The sequence below is a fragment of the Capsicum annuum genome, chromosome 7, assembly GCF_002878395.1.
Source record: "Capsicum annuum cultivar UCD-10X-F1 chromosome 7, UCD10Xv1.1, whole genome shotgun sequence".
Classification (NCBI taxonomy): domain Eukaryota; kingdom Viridiplantae; phylum Streptophyta; class Magnoliopsida; order Solanales; family Solanaceae; genus Capsicum; species Capsicum annuum.
Genome location: NC_061117.1, coordinates 46,591,585 through 46,612,241, shown reverse-complemented (window position 1 = coordinate 46,612,241; position 20,657 = coordinate 46,591,585).

Genomic DNA, 20,657 nt, shown 5'->3' with positions numbered 1-20,657 from the left:
CATGTCCCCAACTAACTCCAACTAATAAATTAATTAAGAAACTGACAAAGCATGACTTTCTTGAATACATAACCAACATCACAATCCATAATTCATTTATTGAGGCAATTCATCAAACATATGATATGCATAAGCTTGTACATAAATGGGGATTTCTTAAGATCATACTAGTTTGGCATTTTTTTCCTTCACATAGGCCTTTAATCAAACACATGATAGTCATAGTATATGTAGACAACATTGTACAACAAATAAACATCATGATTCAACTCTAATTTCATCATCCAAGGGTTTAATCATAGGTCCACATGAATCTACTTTTATACTAATCAATTCCACATAAAATTGATCACCCAACACAGATTAGACTTCAATTGGTCATTATCAAAACAAAAAAAAGCAACCCAACATGAAATTCATAAAGAAATCCATACAATTGAACATTGAAAAGAGATTCTTAGGCTCCATGGATGAAAGAAGTCAATGAATGAACATTATGCATATCTAGGTTGAGTTTCTTGAAGTTTTTGAACTTGAAGAATTTGAATCTCTTAGTTCTTGAAGAAGATTTGGATTTTGTTCTTGGGGATTAATCTTAAAGAGAAAACTCTAATTTTGTTGTTGTAGATGAATAATGAATTTCTGAGCTTTGGTCGGATATAACTAGGTATATAAATGTGTGATAAAAGACCAAAAAGCCCCATTAAAATGGCTTTAAAATAATTGAATAAAACATGCGATGGTGGGTTCGATGGTCCGTCGCTGGGTCGACGGTCCATCGGACTAACCATCTCACTAGGACTAGAACTAGAATATACTACCTTGGTGTGATGGTGAGGTGTGATGGTCTGTCTCTGGGTCGACGGTCCATTGGTCCTGACCGTTGCTTCTAGGTAAAATAAGGCCTCACTGTTTCCCTTGCGACGGCCTGAGCGATGGTCCGTCGCTAATCCGACGGTCTGTCGGCCTGGGCTGTCGATCCAGGGTAAAACGTAGTCACACTGCCTCGCTACGAAGGTCATGGGCAATAGTTCATCACTAGTCCGACGGTCCGTTTGCCTCACCGTCACACCTGGGCGGTTTTACTGCCTTCTATATTTTGGCCATACCTTTCTCCTCCAATGTTGGATTTTAATGAAATTGGTGTCGATGGAAACCTTAATCAATTTTCTACATGAAAAAATGTGAAAATATTAAAAATACCACGTGTAAAAAAGTGGATTCATCTTTCAAATAAAGCTTCTAACATTTTTGGGTCGATTTCAAGCTAGGAAAAAATACGGGGCATTACAATATCTACCCCTTGAGAACATTCGTCCTCGAATCAGTCGACTAACAAAAAGTAAGAGGTATGAAATGGAAGGAAATAAGCTAACCCAAACCAAATCATGTTGACAATGAGTTTGAGGCAAACCTATCACAAAGTCCATGCTCATTTCTTCCCACTTCTAAGTAGGAATACAGAACTTCTACATGGACCCACTAAGCTTCTGATGCTCTATATTAACCTGCTGACATGTAGAGCACTTAGCAATAAGTTTTACAACATCTCTCATTATCCCACTCCACCAATAGATTTCCCGTAAATCACGGTACATTTTTTAGGCCCCTGGATGAATAGAGTAGTGCACACCATGCGCTTCTGCAAGAATTTGCTGCCTTAAGTCATATATAGCTGGAACACATAGACTATATAGCTGGAACACACAGACGACCCTAACAACATAGAACACCATCACCTCCTTAGGAGAAAACCTCTACTTTCTGATCCTTGACTAACTTTTTTACCTTGACAACGCTAAGATCCCTATCTCGCTTTTCTTTCACCTCGAAAACTAGAGATGATTCTGAATTACTCTGAACCTAAATATCACCCTCCTTTATATCGACTAAGCAGATTCCTAGTCTAGAAAGCTGATGGACTTCCTGGGCTAACTTCTTCTTACTGTCCTCAAAATGAGCAATACTACCCATAAACAGTCTACTGAGAGCATCAGTCACTACGTTGGCCTTGCCCGAATGATAAAGGACACTCATGTTGTAATCATTCAAGAGCTATAACCACTTTCTCTGACAAAGATTAAGATCTTTCTAAGAAAAGACATACTAAATGCTCTTATGATCTGTGAACACATCTATATGAACACCGTATAGATAATTCCTCTAAATCTTTAAGGCAAATACTATGGCAGCTAACTCAAGATCATAAGTATAATAATTCTTCTCATGGGGTTTAAGCTTTCTGGAGGCGTAGGCTATGACCTTACTATGCTGCATGAGGACATAACCCAAACCTACACTGGATACATCACAATACACTAAGAACTCATCTGAACCATCTGGAAGAGCTAGAAATACAGTTGAGGTGAGTCGAGTCCTCAACTCCTGAAAATTCTTCTCGCAAGGAACTGACCACTGAAACTTGACTTTCTTCTGAGTTAATATGGATATAGGTCATGCAATAGAAGAAAATACATCAACAAACCATCTATAATATTTAGCCAAACCAAAAAAACTTCTGATATCTAATGGAGAGATAAGGCGAGGCCAGTTTCTTACTACTTTGGTGTTTTGAGGATCTACTCTAATGCCATCACCGAAAACGATATGGATAAGGAATGCTACTAACCTTAGCCAAAATTCACACTTACTGAATTTGGTAAATAGATGATGATCTATGAGAGTTTGAAGTACTATTCTGATATGGTCTGCATGGTCACATTTAACGCTGGAATAGACCAGAATATCATCTATGAAGACTATAACGAACATGACCAAGTACTGCTTGAACACACAGTTCATCAAGTCCATGAAAGCTGTTAGGGCATTGGTGATACCAAAGGACATGACTAGGAATTTAAAGTGACCATACCGAGTACAGAAAGCTATTTTTGGAATGTCACATTCTCTAACTTTGAGCTGATGATAGCCGGATCTGAGGTCTATCTTTGACAAATAGCTAGCACCCTAAAATTGGTCAAACAAGTCATGATTCTACAAAGAGGATACTTATTCTTGACCGTGACCTTCTTAAGTTGACAGTAGTCTATACACATTCTAAGAGAACCGTCTTTCTTACGCATGAATAATACTGGAGAGCCTCATAGGGACACACTGGGTCTGATAAATCTCTTATCTAAGATATTCTTCAATTTCTTCTTCAATTCTTTGAGTTCTACTGGTGCCATTCTATATGGTAGAATAGATATAGGCTGAGTATCTGGAAGAAGATTAATGCCAAAGTCTATTTCCCTTTCGGGAGGAATTCCTGGAAGATCTTTGGGAAGTTATCTGAATATATGTTCATGAGTGGGACTAATTCAAGACTGTGAGTTTTGTAAGTAGTGTCCTTAATATGAACAAGATGATAGACAAATCCCTTAGATATTATTTTCTGTGCCCAAAGTTAGGAAATAAGTTGACCTCTAAAAGCGGATACACCACCCTTCCACTCTAGGACGGGTTCAGTCAGAAATTAGAACTGGACTATTATGTTTCTGCAGTTGACTGTGGTATAGAAGGAATGAAGCTAATCCATGTCAAGAATGACATCAAAATCTGTCATCTCTAATTTGATTAAGTCTACTAAAGTGACTTTCTGAGATTTCATAATCGGGCAGTTCCTGTATACTCATCGAGCTATGATGGTTTCACCTACTTTTGTAAAAACTGAAAAGGGCACGGCTATAATTTCAGGACTGACTCCAAAATTAGCTTCTATACAGGGAGTAACAAAATACAAAGAAGCACCTGGATGTAGGAAAGTGTAAACATGCATATGAAAGATTTGTAACGTACCAGTAACCACATCAGGAGAATTTTCCTGATTTTGTTGGGACTAGAGAGCATAGAGTCTATTTGGGTATTGCCCACTAGTAGCACTGGAAGTGGAACCCTGCTAATTCAGGCAACCGAACTGAGCTGAGGAACGGTTCTATTGAACCTATGGACCTGACTATAGACAATCTCTAACTTTGTGGTCTGGCTTGCCACACTAGAAATAGGTATCACTACCAGCTCTGTAAGTACCCTGATAGTTCTTGCCATATGTCTGACAAAGGGGATAGGTGCGGGCACTAATAATATTACCTTAGACTTAAAGCCTAGCGCTCTATCCCTGAACTTAGGAACTAAAGCACTAGCTGAAGAAGGACCTAGAACTGAGGACTTAGGATGAAACTGAGAGTGGTTTCCTCTTTCTAATTTAGGCTGAGAAAAGTTAAAACTACCTATTCTTGCTCTCTTATTCTGCTTCTCCCTCATCTGAATTTTCTGATTCTCTATCTGCTGAGCATGATTCATAAGCCTTGCAAAAGTCATGTCACTATTTAGCATGGCAGATCTACACTTATTAACCACGCTATCATTTACCCCTAAAATGAACTTACTCATCTTAGCCATGCTATCTGCAACCACATGAGGGGAATATCTAGCAAATTGAGTAAACTTAAGAGAATACTCTTTCACCATCATGTTTCCCTACATGAGGTTGATGAATTCTAACACCTTAGCTTCTCTAAGCTCTAGGGGAAAGAATCTATCAAGAAAAGCAGAAGAAAACTCCTCCAACTCAACTGATCCTGCATCAACTACCCTCTCTAACTTCCACTTCTTGAACCAAGTGTGAGCAACATCCTACAACTGATATGCAGCTAGCTCAGTACTTTTACTAGAAGTAACCCCATGATATTTATAACCTTTTGCACCTGATCTAGGAATTCCTGAGGGTCCTCATCTACCTTAGACCCGAGAAAGGATAGAGGATTTATTCGAGTGAAGTCTCGAATCCTGGCTGCAGCTGAATTAGCCATTGGTTTGGTTGGAACAACAGGTGTTATTCATTCTGAGCAGCAACTGGCTGAGCAAGGGTAGTGAGTGCAGCTCTAAACTCTGCATGAGAAATATGTTTATCCAGAAGACCTTCTTGGATAGGCTGAATTCTTCTCTTGGGAGGCATATTCTGAAATAAAGAGAAGAAATGGATTAGACTGAGAGATTGACTTGAGATTATGCTCACTAGCATGACATGAATACTGAAAGAAGGGAAACTATTCCTAAAACATCTTATAGCCTTCTTTACATAAATGTGGCATGCAACACAACCATGTACAAGACCCTACTAGATATAATTTTCAAACTTCCTAGGACTCTATTGAGCCTTAGGCTCTGGTACTAAGTTTGTAACACCCCGAATCTGGTACTCGGACCACTACACGGTGCTTATTACCTCAAAGGATCACAAGCAAACCCATGACTGATATTTGTACCTGTATAGTGCATATTATATAGTATAATACAGAAACATGAATTAAAAGGACATAAGGTTCAAAACTGTAACATAACTAATAAAAATATAACATTTGGATAGGGTATGAAATACCCAAGACAACTGAAATAATTGTTTGAACAAGATAGTCTAAAAATCCTCAAACTAGCTGAATTATCTTAATAAGGGGTTGATGGGATATGTCCCCAACTAACTCTAACTTATAAATTAATTAATAAGATAATAAAGTAATGATCATGTCCTCGAATGATGAGGACTCACTACTAAATTTGACTGCTAAGACTGGAATCTATTGATGCTCTAGAGCTCATATCTCTGAACCTATGGTATAAGATACCATAGCACAAATACGTCAGTACTTTGAATATTCTGATATGCATGTGAGGTAGGCTAAATGCATGGGTTTCATATGTCTAAACAATACTGGCTAACTGACTAATATGAATGTGGGAATACATGCATGTATACATAGAAACTATATCTGAAATCGTAATAACATGAGTTTACTAATAACTAACATGATTAATGACTAAGTTATGATAACTGATAACATTGGTGACTGTATCTGATAGTCCTAAATCTAATGGAACTAGCTGAGTTTCGTACTATATCTGAGTTAACTGATCTGACAATCCTAAATTCTGTAACATAAAATTGTGGGAAGTAGTCATCTCACCGACATGCCCCAAATGACGCATTATAGCTGAATTGGGGACAAATCTGTGCCCTGATTGGAAGGGTGTCAATACCGCGCCATTGGTAAGGACAACATGTGAGTGACCCTTGACTAGCAGGTTGCTCTAATGAGAATGGTGGGATCCCTCAACTATCAGTTTAAGCCACCTCATCTAACCTCAACTAGTAGGTATGATGTCTCAACCTACGCTGGCTACATAGTTTTGGAATGCAAAGATTGCTTCTAAATATCACACCCTCTACTGGCAGGTGAGTTCCCATCCTTGGGTTTACTAAGTGTTAATTTCTACTCCTATCTGAATAGACACTAAACATGGACTGAGTTTACTGAATTCTATTAACTGATTGAATACTACTGATATCTGACAACTGACTGAGTTCTTAAGATTATTGAGGTTACTAAATTACTGAGCTTTCCTGAGTCACAAAACTAGCTGAGTTCTATGGATCATGGCTTAACTGAGGATATCGTGAAAACATGGCATTGGCTCTAGGAATACAGCTAAATTGTTGGGTACAAGTACCCCCAGTACTCGATGGAAAGAAACTGACAAAGCATGACTTTCTTGAATACATGACCAACATCGCAATCCATAATTCATTTATTGAGGCAGTTCATCAAACATGTGATATGCATAAGCTTGTACATAAATGGGGATTTGATAAGATCAAACTAGTTGGGCATTTTTTCCCTTCACATTGGCCTTTAATCAAACACATGGTAGGCATAGTATATATGTAGACAAAATTATATAACAAATAAACATCATGATTCAACTCTAATTTAATCATCCAAGGGTTTAATCATAGGTCCATAGGAATCTACCTTTATACTAATCAATTCCACATAAAATTGATCACCCAACATGGATTAGAATTCAATTGGTCATTATCAACATGAACAAAAGTGATATCGATGGAAAGCTTATTCAATTTCCCATGTGACAAAAAGTGAAAATCTTAAAAATACCACGTGTACAAAAGTAGATTCATCTTTCAAAGAAAGCTTCTAACATTCTTGGCACAATTTCAAGCTAGGAAAAAGTATGGGGTGTTATAGATATCAACTGGACTACCGCTAACCTTGATAGATAATAATGTAGGTTACTTCCTCCAATATTGTGCTTTTAGAGTTTAGTTCTTCAATATTGTTGTGTAGGAAGCATAAAGCACTTATGCCATTTATGTACTATACATGCCCATAACATCACCCATCCAACCCATCTCATATCAGTTGAAAAACTTCTTAATTTAGAGCATATTATTAATCCAAACAGTCCTTATATATGGCTCCCTATAGAAATCACGCTTTACATACCTTTTTTTATTTGTAGCCAAACCTTGTAAGTATATGAACTTTAAGTTAGGACTCTCCACCTCATTGTTTGATCTGTGGGCTTCCTATGTTCAAGTGACAAAGGCACAATAGAATTATTAGTCCCCATTTTATCCTGGGAGTCTTTTGCATCATATTATTGGCATCTTCCTCCCCAGACTCACTTCAATCTTCATCGGTAGATGGCTCTCCTACCTCTTAATACTGGGCAGAGACAATTAGAGTTAGAGAAAATATTGTGACCTTGTGTTTGTCATATACAAACACTTTCGGATATGCAAACTTCACCCTAATAATAAACAATTTGATTATTGGGAGTAGGGTGGGAAAAATCCTTGCTTCATTTCTTAAGTAGATTTTGGATTGCAACGCCTGTCGATTCAATGGGTATGACTAATAAGTTACAGTTAAGACATGATACAACTCATAGTTTTCAAGTTCACATGGAATATATTACTCTCAACATATAAGTACATTTATGGATTTCACATTATACACAAAATAATAGCACAACTTAAGGATTTTCACAGTTATAGCTTTCACATATATGACAGTCTTCTTAATTTTAACATACAGTTCCTATAAGCATATGGATTAAGCTTCGGAACCTAAAAATCCCAAATTAAACCTCTTTTGGAAGTATAAATGATCGTTGAAAAATATATAGCCTAATTATGATAGGGTCGAATACTATAGGCAATAAGTTGAAAACTAAACCTTATGTGGTTAAATGAACTTCTAGTCAATTACTTCCTTTAAGGGGGCTCATTAACAAAATTCTTTTTAATTTGCAATTGGGTCAACTAACATTTATTAGAATTTATGAGATTGTATTAAAATACTAAGAAGAACTAGGTTTGGGATCACCATGACTTCATAACACCACCAAATCACTAACGATAGTAAATTCTTCTAGTGCAAAGCATGAAGAGCTATTGATTCTTTCACTACATCTAAATGTGTCTCAACTAATTTAGATGATATTTACTAGAATTCTCTTGAACTTTACGTGACAGGAAAATAAAACCCAATAATTACCTTAAGTTGACTAACCTTCTTACAACATTACCCATTAGATGGAAATTGGAAATTCCAAATCCTTATTCTTATGTTTTCCTTATTTCAACCTCTTTCTTAGGCAAGTTAATGCTAAGATTTTCAACTATTTGAAGCTAATATAAATTAGTTAAAATGGAAGATCTGACATTACAAACATAACCATTATTCGAATCTACACCATTTAATGATCCTAAAGATAATAAACTGCCATGGATCCCAAAAACCTAGATATGGGATTTTAGCCACTTATAACTTTGGGAGAAAATACAGTAATAGAAAGAATAGATTGACATTACCCTTGTAAAGTTAATTCAATAACTAAATTTCCTTCCAAAATTTGCACAATATATTAAAATGCAAGAAAATTACTCAAGAACAAAAAGTTTTTTCATTATAAGGTAAGATGGTAAAATAATCCCTAATAGTAGCTATATATAGTACAGGGAAATTTGTAATTCAAATAAAACTCATAGTTTCCCTCTTTATGTCCAACAACAAAGTTGATGTCTCGTCAGGAGGTTGACATCTCATCACCTGGTGCTTTAAAATTGTTCTGAGTTCTTTCTTAGCCTGATGGCATAGTAGACTGTCTGTCACCTTGTAGATGTCTCACCATTTTGGTCGTCAACTTAACTTTGGTTGCTTGGCATTCTATTTAGGCCTAATGATGTAGTTGGTGGGCCATCACAGGGCTAAAATCTTGTCAACTCGGCTGCCACTTCTTCCTATTTGTTTAATTTTTCATGTTTGCTACCTTGCCTCTCTTTTCATAAAAAGACACACAAAACAAAAAATAATTTTGAGAGGTCCCTGATGTCGCCCAAAACTTCACTCCCCGAAGAAGTATAATGTGGTCGATTAAAAATACAATAACCCAACTAGGTTGGGGTCGATCCCACAGGAAAAACATGAACAGTTACTTGACTTGATGTAATCTATGAGTGGTGCAGGAAAGTAAATGGGGGGAGGGGTTGTAGTATCATAAGTAGTAACCAAATCTTGAGTGCATGTGAGTTGTAATCAATACAAGACGATCACTAGGTTTGTGTTCCCCTGGCTTCTTAACTCCATAAATTTCTCGTGGTTAACCAAACTGTTCTATTGTTTTGCATGTAAAGTTTACAAGATAGGTCTTATCAACTGCCAGGTAAGCTAGATAAATTCCACCCTTTACCCGGTAAGTCTCAGAGTGTGTTTCCTTGTTGTCTCTTATTACGGCCTCAGTTCACCATCACTGGGAAGGATCATATGATTACATAGGACATGGGGACTAAAAAGTAGAGGTAGAAGGATCCTAAATCATTGTCTTAACTTCTTTTCCAAATCACTAGCACCCTTGTAGGGATGAATGCGAATACAGGCGATCTCCGGTACTGAAGATACTTGATATTAATTATGATGAATAATATTAAGATACATGAAAAAAATCCTAGAAAAGTTGACTCTCATACTTCCTCTATGCAGCTAATCCACCAAGGCTACCACAACCCTCGTTGCGGAGATTAGCCACTCATGTTTGTGTAAGAAACTATGATTATTAATGACGAATAAATAAAATCAATTGCACAAGAATAAGATGATTAAACTCGAAAGCCTTTAATTTAATAAACCCTAAAATCACAAGAACAATTATGAAAGTATTGTAATAATACGTAAAAAAATAAAAAAAAATGCAATCTAATAAAAGATAAAGCCTACGGTATTTAAAGTATCTCAAAATAACCTTAAAATCCTAATAAAATTGGGAAAGTTAAAGTTAAGTTGGCAATCGGTTCAACTCAGTTTTCACATACTAGTCGTACCCTACCTTGTCATACCCGTTCCAGTGTCTGATCTTCCAACGTCTTCAAATTTTTGTTCAGCATAGGACTTTTTCTAACAAGTCGTACCTGAGTGTACGACTCATGTCCTCCATCCATATCTACCTGGGAATTTTGTCCTTCTAAGTATTAACACTGGTTTGTATACGACATCTCTATATGAGTTGTACTCAAACATACTACTCATATACTTCTGACACTTTAATCTTAGAATAGTAGCTTAGATTTTGTTATGCTTATGACTACTCTATACATCTCGTTTCCTTAGTGTATGACTCGTATGGACGAGTCATATCTTTTCTTTACATGGACTTTTGTTTGGGTCCTTGATACTGGAAAACTTATGATTGTTTGACACAACTCATATACTAATCTTATGAAACATATACATGAGTCGTATCTTACCCTCACTTACCATTTTGTCCTAGTGTTTACTTCTGTTATGGATATAATTCCTCCTATGAGTCATATGTTGAGTATACGACTCATGAACTGATTCGTATCCTGATCAATTTTGGTCTTTTTCTAATCTTTTTCTTCTCCTTACATTCAAACACTGTTGTAGACCTATTTTACCTGCAATATACACCAAAGTGCATCATATCTAACAAAACACCCTAAGATCATGAAAAAATTCATGGTTTTAAGCATTGAAAGTGTCATGTTTCCATGCCACATAAACACCTTTAACTCAAACATTTGCATGTCCTCAGGAAAACAAAACCAAATAAATATTTTCTAGCCTTGAGACGATGCTTAAACATGAAGTTCTCAAGCAACCCATGGCAGTGAATTTGAACTTAATTTCAGTCTTGTTGTTCTTACCTTTAATTCTAATTTTCAAAATCAGTTGTGTATAGCAATTTAGCACAAATAGAAACATAAGGGAATATGATGATGGCATTACATTAGCAATAACACTTGGGCATAGACACAGATTACAATTATCAAACATTATACCAACCTAGTAGTATAACCCATGTGTGCTCACCATCAAAGATATCCCATTCACTCTTCTTTTGGATAATTTCAAGATATAACAAATGACTCTTTCACTCATAAAAAAGTACCTCTGGTCTATATAGAAGACCATAGGCTTTCCCTAATGCTCTTTTCTTATGTTTTTAGATAGTCATGGTAGGATCACTATAGGACCTATTTGGCTTGTACTGTAGGCTTAGTGGGATGGTATAGTACGTATGGACATTTAAAGTGACTAACCCTCCTTGGCACTACCCTAACTTTTGGGGTCCACACTTAATCAATTTTTCACTTTATTTATTTCCATCTTTATTTTTCCCTTTTTATTTTAAAGCATATTCAAGTTGGGTGTGGTCTTCTAGTCTTTCTTTTTCTCTTTTTTAACAAAATTTCTTTTTCTTTCATTCTTCTACCACACCCAAACTTTCTTTTTTTCTTTTATTTTATCCTTCTTCATACCCATTTCAGATCACGCACCCCTATGATAGCCACTTTCAACTTAGGCAATTTGCCTCAATTGAAGAGAATAATGTCCACGGAGGACCAGCGCCAAAATAGGTTCATTGTAATACAAATGGGAAGGTGACAGGTCTAACAAGAAAAATAGGTGTACAAGCTCAAATTTAAGATCAAGGGATATCATTTATGTATGGAAGGTCAATTAGGCTAAAAGTGGACTAAAATAAAAAAAAATAGCCTATGATCCTTTCCTACCTAACTATCCTAAACCTAAGTAAAAGCAACCAGGCAAGTTCTATATTCTAACACACTAGGAACTCAGTGTATCTCACACACATTTCCAGAGGGATTTATTACTAACTACTAATTATCCAACTGTGAAACTTTTTTGTCCCTAACTATTCTATCCCTAATCCTAATGCCATTTTTAGATTCACAACAGTCTCACACACGTATACCAATCACATAATTATTTAAACAAAATTTTTAAAAGGGGGATGGAACACAACTTTCCATAATAGTATTTCAAATCAATTGTGTTTCAACAATCTCAAATTAAAAATTAGAACAAAATCTTTCAAAGAAACTGAAATTTAATTTTCAAAACCTTCAAAAAAATCATAACAAAAAATAGTCCGATGCCATAGGAGCGCTGATCTACTCCCTATATCAGCTTCCTACATCAAACCTACAAGTTACAACAGACTTTTAATTTTTAGCTACATCTTTTTAGCTGCTCCCAAATTTTTTGAAATAACCCCCACCCCCAACTAAAAATCGTTGAACTATCCCCAGTGCTACAAAAATTTAAATAGAATAAGGAAAAAGGTTATACCTAAGAGCTCAAGGCACCAGTGCATCAATATCGATACATGGGCCCGCAGATCAAGCCCCACTCTCATCAGCTACCATTACATCAATCGAGGTTGAATCAATAGTAGACGGGGGGCACAACATCAACCCTGCAACATCAACAATTAAAGCTCTCGATCCACCAACTCCCATGGCCATCTCATAGACCCTTGTCTCAAGGTCCCACTCATCCTGACTACTCTTAGTGAAGGCCTTATTCTAAACTACCAGATATTTTTTATTTTTTCTTTTCCTCTTTATTCTTTCTTCCTTCGTCTCCTAAATTCTTAGCTCTTGGATGGCCCAAACATTCGGTACATAAACAGTGGGCATCATTGTCCCAACCACCAATTCTAGAAAAATTAGTCTATCATATAGCTCATGCACCATCTTCTTATTCTCAGCTATCTCTGTCTTTATCTCTGTAACATCAGGCCTATATTTGTTTCTCAACTATCGAGTCATCCTTGAATCAAAGACATCTAATCTGATCTGGACTCGTCTATCTTCCAACTTAAGTTGAGAGTTAATCCATGCCCCCACACCACCATCCATGTGACCCACTCTAGCCTTCAATGTGTATAGCCTAGTCAAAATATCTATCCAGAAGGCCTATGAAATAAGCATAACACCAGGTGGCATACCTCAAGATCATGTTAAAACACGTTGATTTTATGGATTGAAGCTTGTAATTAAGGTCAGAATTGATGTGGGTAAAAGTCGATGTAATCGGGTGCCGATCGGGTACCTTTTACTTTTTTTTAATTCAAGGATTTGGGCTGCTTCAACCCATGATATGACCTTGTAAGCCTAGGTATGAGTTGTGTATATGACTCGTGTCTAGTGTTATGGGACATTAATTTGACTCATACAGAACTGGTACTTACCTGGGTTTCTGGAGTGGGAACGACTCAAGGTAAAGAATCGTACATTGAGAGAATGACTCATTCGGAGAGTGATATACATTCTAGAAACTCTTACCTGAATTCGATTTTTCTCCCAGGTCTATACGACACCTACTTATGAGTTGTACCCTCTAGATATGACTCGTAAAGAGTTTATATGACCAAAAACTTCTTCAACTTTTCTTAATATTTGATGCAATTATTAATCCTACACACTGAAGAAACATATTACCCTATCATAATAAATACCAAAAACATGGATTGCCTCCCACGTAGAGCTTGATTTAACATTACAGAATGACGTGGCTAAGTTGGGTACTCAGATTTCTCCAACTATCCTGTAATTTACCTCCCACATCGTGCTTGATTTAACTTGGTTACTCAGACTTCATCAACGTCAATTTCAGTCAGCTCATTTACTTTATCAGAATTTCTCATATAGTGCTTCACTCTTTGTCTGTTTACCTTGAATGGGTGATCACCGTCCCTCTTTAGTTCTAAAGCACCATAGCGATAAACTCTTATAACTGTTAATGGACCATGCCACCTCAACCTTAGCTAACCAAGAAATAATGAAGCTTGGAATTATATAGTAGCACCTGGTCACCTTTTTCAAATACCCTCTTTTTAATCTTGTAGTCATGATTCCTTTTAAAGTGCTTAACTTTCATATTCCCAGAGAAGGAATTCATCTAACTCATTGATGTTATTTAGACTTGATTTTATTGCATCTTTTCACTCTAGATTAAGATACTTTAATGCCCATAGTGCTTTATGTTTAAGCTCAATTGGTAAATGTCAAGCTTTCACATGTACAAGATGATAAGGTGAAGCACCTATGGGATTCTTGTAAGCTGTGTGGTAAGCCTACAATGCATCATCTAACTTTCTTTCCCAATGAGTCCTATTGGCATTCACAGTCATAGCCAATATGGACTTGATTTCTCTATTAGATACTTCAACGTGTCCACTAGTCAGTAGGTGATAGGGTGTTGCCACCCTATAGTTTACTAGTAGGCTTTTGAATAGGTAGTTGTAGAAATGTGACCCTCCGTCACTAATAATAGTACGTGACATACCAAATTAAGAAAAGTTATTTTTTCTCAAAAATCCAGTGACACTACGAGCTTCATTGTTAGGAAGCGCAACTGATTCCACCCATTTCGACCATAGTCTACATCTATAAATATGTATTTCATGCCACACAAACTCATGAAAGGTCCCATAAAATCCATGCCCTATACATGAAACACTTTTAATTCTAATAGGAGTCATAGGTAGTTCATGTCTTCTAGAAATAGTACCTTGTCGCTGATATTGATCATAAGCAGATGCAAAATCATGTGAAATGGGCAAAACTTTTAATTTTCATTGAATTTTTCTGAAATGGGCACCTGGCGTGATTCGGCGCTATCACACTATGTTAGTGGAAAATAAAAACTTAGAAATGAGATGACGGTGAAACGTGAATAAATCGCGGTACCTTTTGATTCTGATTTTCACCATTGGTGCGGTGTCCTTTGATCGCGTTACCTCACTGAAATTGGATAATTATGAATTGGGCCTATGGCATGATGCACCACGATCGTAGAGCAACACTGGAAATTGACAATTGCTACTTACACTGAATCGCGATGTGCTAAGGGTCAAAATGACTTTGTTTAACAACTGAAAGTTAAAATCGCCATAACTTCTTACTCGGTTTTCATAGTTGGGAAAATTTTATATCGTTAGAAAGATAATTGAATTTTCTATACAAGGGCAGGTTCGAAAATGAAAAATAATGAGTGTTTTGAAAGTTTTATCTACAAATACTCATGTATTGGGACTTAGATAATTCTAGGGAAATACGGAGTGTTACAGTAATGCCCCAAGAGTACACCCTGGGCGTCATATGGTTCTTATAGTTTTGAGGGATCATAAGTTAACCCATGACTAATATCTTCCATGAGAACTGAATAATAATACTAAAATAAATATGGAATTAAGCTGAATTGCCATAAGTTTCAAAATCTAAATACTGATAAATAATAACATCTGGTAGAAACATCTAACAACTAAACAATGTATGAACTGGTCTAGTCTAAAAGCCTCTAACTAAACTATCTGAATATGGAGTTGATGGGAAAAACCCCCATCAAACACTAACCACAAAACTATTGATAAACTAAAATACTAAAATAAAAGCACATCCTCAATAGGTAAGGGCTCATTACTAAATCTGCGACTGCTGGCTGGATCTACCTAAGCACGGTCGGGAACCTGAGTGTTAAACCTATGATATGAGACATCATAGCACAAAGAAAGAGTATGCATCAGAACATAGAATATACTGGTATGACAGATGAGGTAAGGCTAAATGCAAAGGTTCATATGCATGAATAGTAATTGACTGAATGATATAGAGTAACTGAATATGATAGTACATGGGTAACTAAAACTACTTTAAATACTTAGTATGTAATACTATGTATATATGTATACTATAACTGAGATTTTCTGAAGCTAAGTACTGAATTTTGATAACTGAGTAACTGATATCTGAAGTTACTGATAACTGAATTTCCAATACTGAGTGACTGTGTCTGAGAGTCTTGATTTTGTAGAACTGAACTGAATTCTAAACTTAGACTAAAACTGAGACTGTAGGAGGTAATTATCTAACGACATGCCCTAAATCTGATTTGATAGGGGTCCAACCTATGACCCTAGTTGGAAGGGTGCTAATAATGTGCCACGGGTACTAACACTTGAAAACTAGGATGCCAAGCCTAACTGACGAATGACACCTAGGATGAGCCATGCCTAATCTAATAGGTGGCGCCTGGGAGGTAGTCAATCCAAGTCTGATGGGTGACTTCTTATCCTACACAAGCTACATAGTTTTGGAGTACAAAGACTGTTACTAACGACTCTACCTCTCTAATGGGGAAGCCATCATCCCTACACTAGCTCGGTGGTAAATCATACTCCCAACTAAAAACTGTAACACCCTGATTTTTTAAACTGGAATGCTACACGGTGCTTATGACCCCAAAAAATCACAAACTAACCCATGACTCATATCTGTACCTTTACACTGTAATAAATGATGTAATAATGTGGAAAAATATGAACAATAGGCCATAAAGTTCAACTGAATAAAATATCTGACAAATGTGATATCCGTATGGGTGGCAAATACCCAACAAAACAACTGAAGTCTGAATCAAATCTGTACTAAATTTGAAAGCCTCTAAATACTGTCTAAGTAAGGAGTTGAAGGAATATGTCTCCAACTAACTCTGTCTAGTAAACCTAAACTGAAATAATAAATGAAATAAAATAATATCATCGTTGAATGGATAAGGACTCACTACAACCCTGCGACTGGAATGCTACTGCTGATCTAGAACATGTGCCTCTAAACCTATGGTGTAACATAAGAGAAAGCATCATAGCATAAATGCGTCAGTATGTCTGAATGTACTGAGTATACGAGTAAGGTAGGCTAAATGCAAAAGGTTATATGCATCAACAATGCCGACTAATATGAATGTTAAACTACATACATGCATAAGCAAATATAACTGAACTCATGGTGATACTGACTACTGAGTTTGAATACTGACGACATGACTTTACTGATACTGAGATACTGAATAGATGAATGACTATTTTTAATAGTTTGAATTATGAAGAACTTGTCTGATTGACTGTGTCTAATAGCCCTGAAACTAAATATTGATAAAATAAGCTATGACAACTTACGTAACTGATATAACTGTGATGATCGACAAGACCAATGTAACTGATATTGAGCAATTGTATTTAATAGTTTGAATTCGTATGGAACTATCTGAGTTTTATTCTATATGGAGTAACTAAATTTGAGATCAGTACTATCTAGTGGGTGATCCTTAAATCTGATAATTCTGATACTGTTTAACTATAGTAGAGATCATTCTTGTCTAATAGGTGATATTGAAGTCTATTTATAATGATAAGGATTGACTGTCTTTAACAGTACTGAATCTATACCACTGCATTGAGTTGACTGTATCTGACAGTCCTAAATCTGTATCTAAAACTGTGGGATGTATTCATCTAATCGACATACCCCATTCTAAGCTAACTGGGGTCCAGTCTCTACCCTGACTGGAAGAGTGTTAATACCGCACCACCAGTAAAGACAACTGCTGTGGAGTCAATCCTAATCTGGCGGGTGACTCCTGGGATCAGTCCTATACATATAAATATGCTAACGAGTGACCCCTGAGTATGCCAATCCTATCTAATGGGTGATATCTTGTACCTACGTTGGCTACATAGTTCTAGAACTTAGGGATTACTTTTAAGGATCTCCGTCCTTTCTAGCGGTTGAGTCCCCATCCCTAGGATCACTCTGTGTTGAATCCTATTCCCATCTGAAAGACACTAAACTGGATAACTGAGCTAAACTGAATAAGTAAACAGAGCTGATTAGCTGAACTGATACTGATTAACTGGACTGATATTAGTGGTATTGTTTAGCGGAGCTAAACTAAGTTTACTGAGTTTCCTTGACTGAAGAAACGTACTGAGTTTGGAGGACTGACTGAGAGTACTGATATTACTGAGATCGCTAGGAATACTACTGTTACTGAGATCACTAAGATTATTGAGTACTGATGTTACTAAACTACTAAGACTACTGACATTTTTGAGATTTTGCTGAGTCACATGACTAACTGAATTCTATAGAATATGGATTGACTGAGAGTATCATGATAACATGACATAGATATAGGCACAAAACTATATTATTTTGGGTACAAGTACCCCCAAGACTCTATGGAAGGAAACTGACAAATATGACTGACTTGATCATAAGAATAGAGTCTACAATTCACAATGTCATAAGTAGGAGATTTCATACTACACTTGGTTCTCAACATCTTATATAGGAAAGGGGATGCACACAATATGTATATACTCACGTTTCCTCAATATCATGCTCATTCCATATCACAACAATAACACACAACAATAACGTGGAGTTCATGTGGAATCATAAATAATAGAACATGGGCTTGTCATTTAAGCACTATTAAGTCATAAAAACATGGATTCTATCATTCTTGGCATTTTAACAAACACCTTACATGAACAACTTTGGAAATAGGTGTACTTATCAATTTGACAATCTTAATCCATCCAAATTTCATGGGTTTCAACTAACCTACTCGCATGCTTCATGAAAAACACATCAAGATACAACCTGTAATCCAACCAACAATCATCAACATGATTATAGATATAACACAACAAGGAAATCATAATTTATAATTTAAAACATGATTCTTGAGCTCCATGGATGAAAGGGATCCATGGATGAACATTATGCATACCTTAAAGATTCATCTTAAAAGAGAATGAAAGATAATACGCTCCTTGAGGGTTATAAGTTGTGGGAAGTGAAGAAAAACACCAAAATAACCTTGTAAAAATGTTCCTCAATTATTGGAAAAAAATAGCTGATGACATTAGTTATAAGCCATCATACTGGTGATAGGTCGTTACGAATTGTCGTCACAAAAAGGTGAAATCTTCATTTTCTGGTTAAGGTTGATGACATTGGTGATAGTCCATCACGGGCGTGATGGCCTGTCACAAAATTTTGTCACTTGGGGTAAAAATAGGCCCAGGGCTGACGACATTGGTGATAGGCCATCACGGGCAAGACAGCTTAACATGAATGTCATCACTCAGTTTTCCAGCCTGACATGCTGGAGTAAAATGGGTATAACTCCTTGATCCAATATCAGATTTAGGTGAAATTGGTATAGTTGAAAATATAATTCAATTATTTATCTTTTGGTAGGTCATGAACTTAAAAATTCATAGTATAATGAGAGATATGCTCATTTGAAGTTGGCTATCGCAATTGATAAGGAATATTTTGATTTGTCTGATAGCTGGGAATTATTTAAAGACTTAATATACATGTAACTTTCTGATAAAACTATAAAATAACCACGATGTACTATGCATAAGTTTGAAACATGGAACTAATATTGGTTTGGATATTTTGGGGTGTTACACTATCTCCCCTTTGGGAACATTCGTCCTCGAATGAGAATGGCTGAGATGGAAGAAAAGATCAACCGAAATATGTACAATACATACACTACTAAAACATGGTTTCGTGATTGAAATGACTAATAAGCTGAATACATCATACTAAACATGCATATCTGATGCATGAGTAACTGATTCATGAATTCACGACTAAGTGTTCTGATGAACTGAGTTTCTCATAATAAGAATGCATATTTGATGCCTAATTGATGAGTTGAATCTATGCATATTTGATGCATGATTATACACTAACATAATACATGAATGTATGATAGAAAGTACTAATAAGCTGATCACGCATCTCTAACGCATGAATATATGACTGAACGGGCTTAGAAATATGCGGCTGAACATGCAATGGTAAAGGTACCAAGTTTGAACTAAAAACTAAGCATGGAACTAAATACAAAGTTTTGTACTAAAATTTGAACATGGGAACGAGTAAGATCAAAGAAGACTATCACCTTGAACTAAAAATATCGATGAGTCTGAGATTAATCACACAATATGCATGAGCGGAAACATAAGAAAAAACTGAGTTTGGAATATTATACATGAACTGAACTGAATTTGAAATGCTTGGAATGGATAGAGTATCGTATCATAGACTAAACTGAGCCATTGAGTACATGGCTTACTGCTGAGTTTTGGAGCTAGAGGGTCGGCTCATAAGTAACACTTTCTCCAAGATAGATTCATCAAAGAATATGACATGTTTAAATCATAAAAGTTTGGGGGTATAGTGTATCTCCCCCCTAAGGACACTATGTCCCTTAAAGGATGGTGGACGTTGCTGAGATATTGAGAAAGTTGAAACGATGCACAAGGCATCTACGAACTAGATTATAACTGAACCTCGAAATTCCGGGACTAATGGATGAACTGAACTGAACTTGCAACTACTAGGAGGTTCTACTTGGAATAGTTACATTCCCTGGGATCTTAGATTGTATGAATAAATGCAAGGGTGAGAAAACAAACTATACAAATCTAACTGCTCAATTACTAAATTGACTTGCTGGCTTTACTAACTAACTCATGCTAAAACATAGGTCCAAATCAGAGAAAGAGATGTAACAATGCATATCATGAACATGAAAGACTGGTAATGTACCCGAATCTAGGTCAGGTAAACTTTTTCGATCATGACGGGTTTGGAGTGC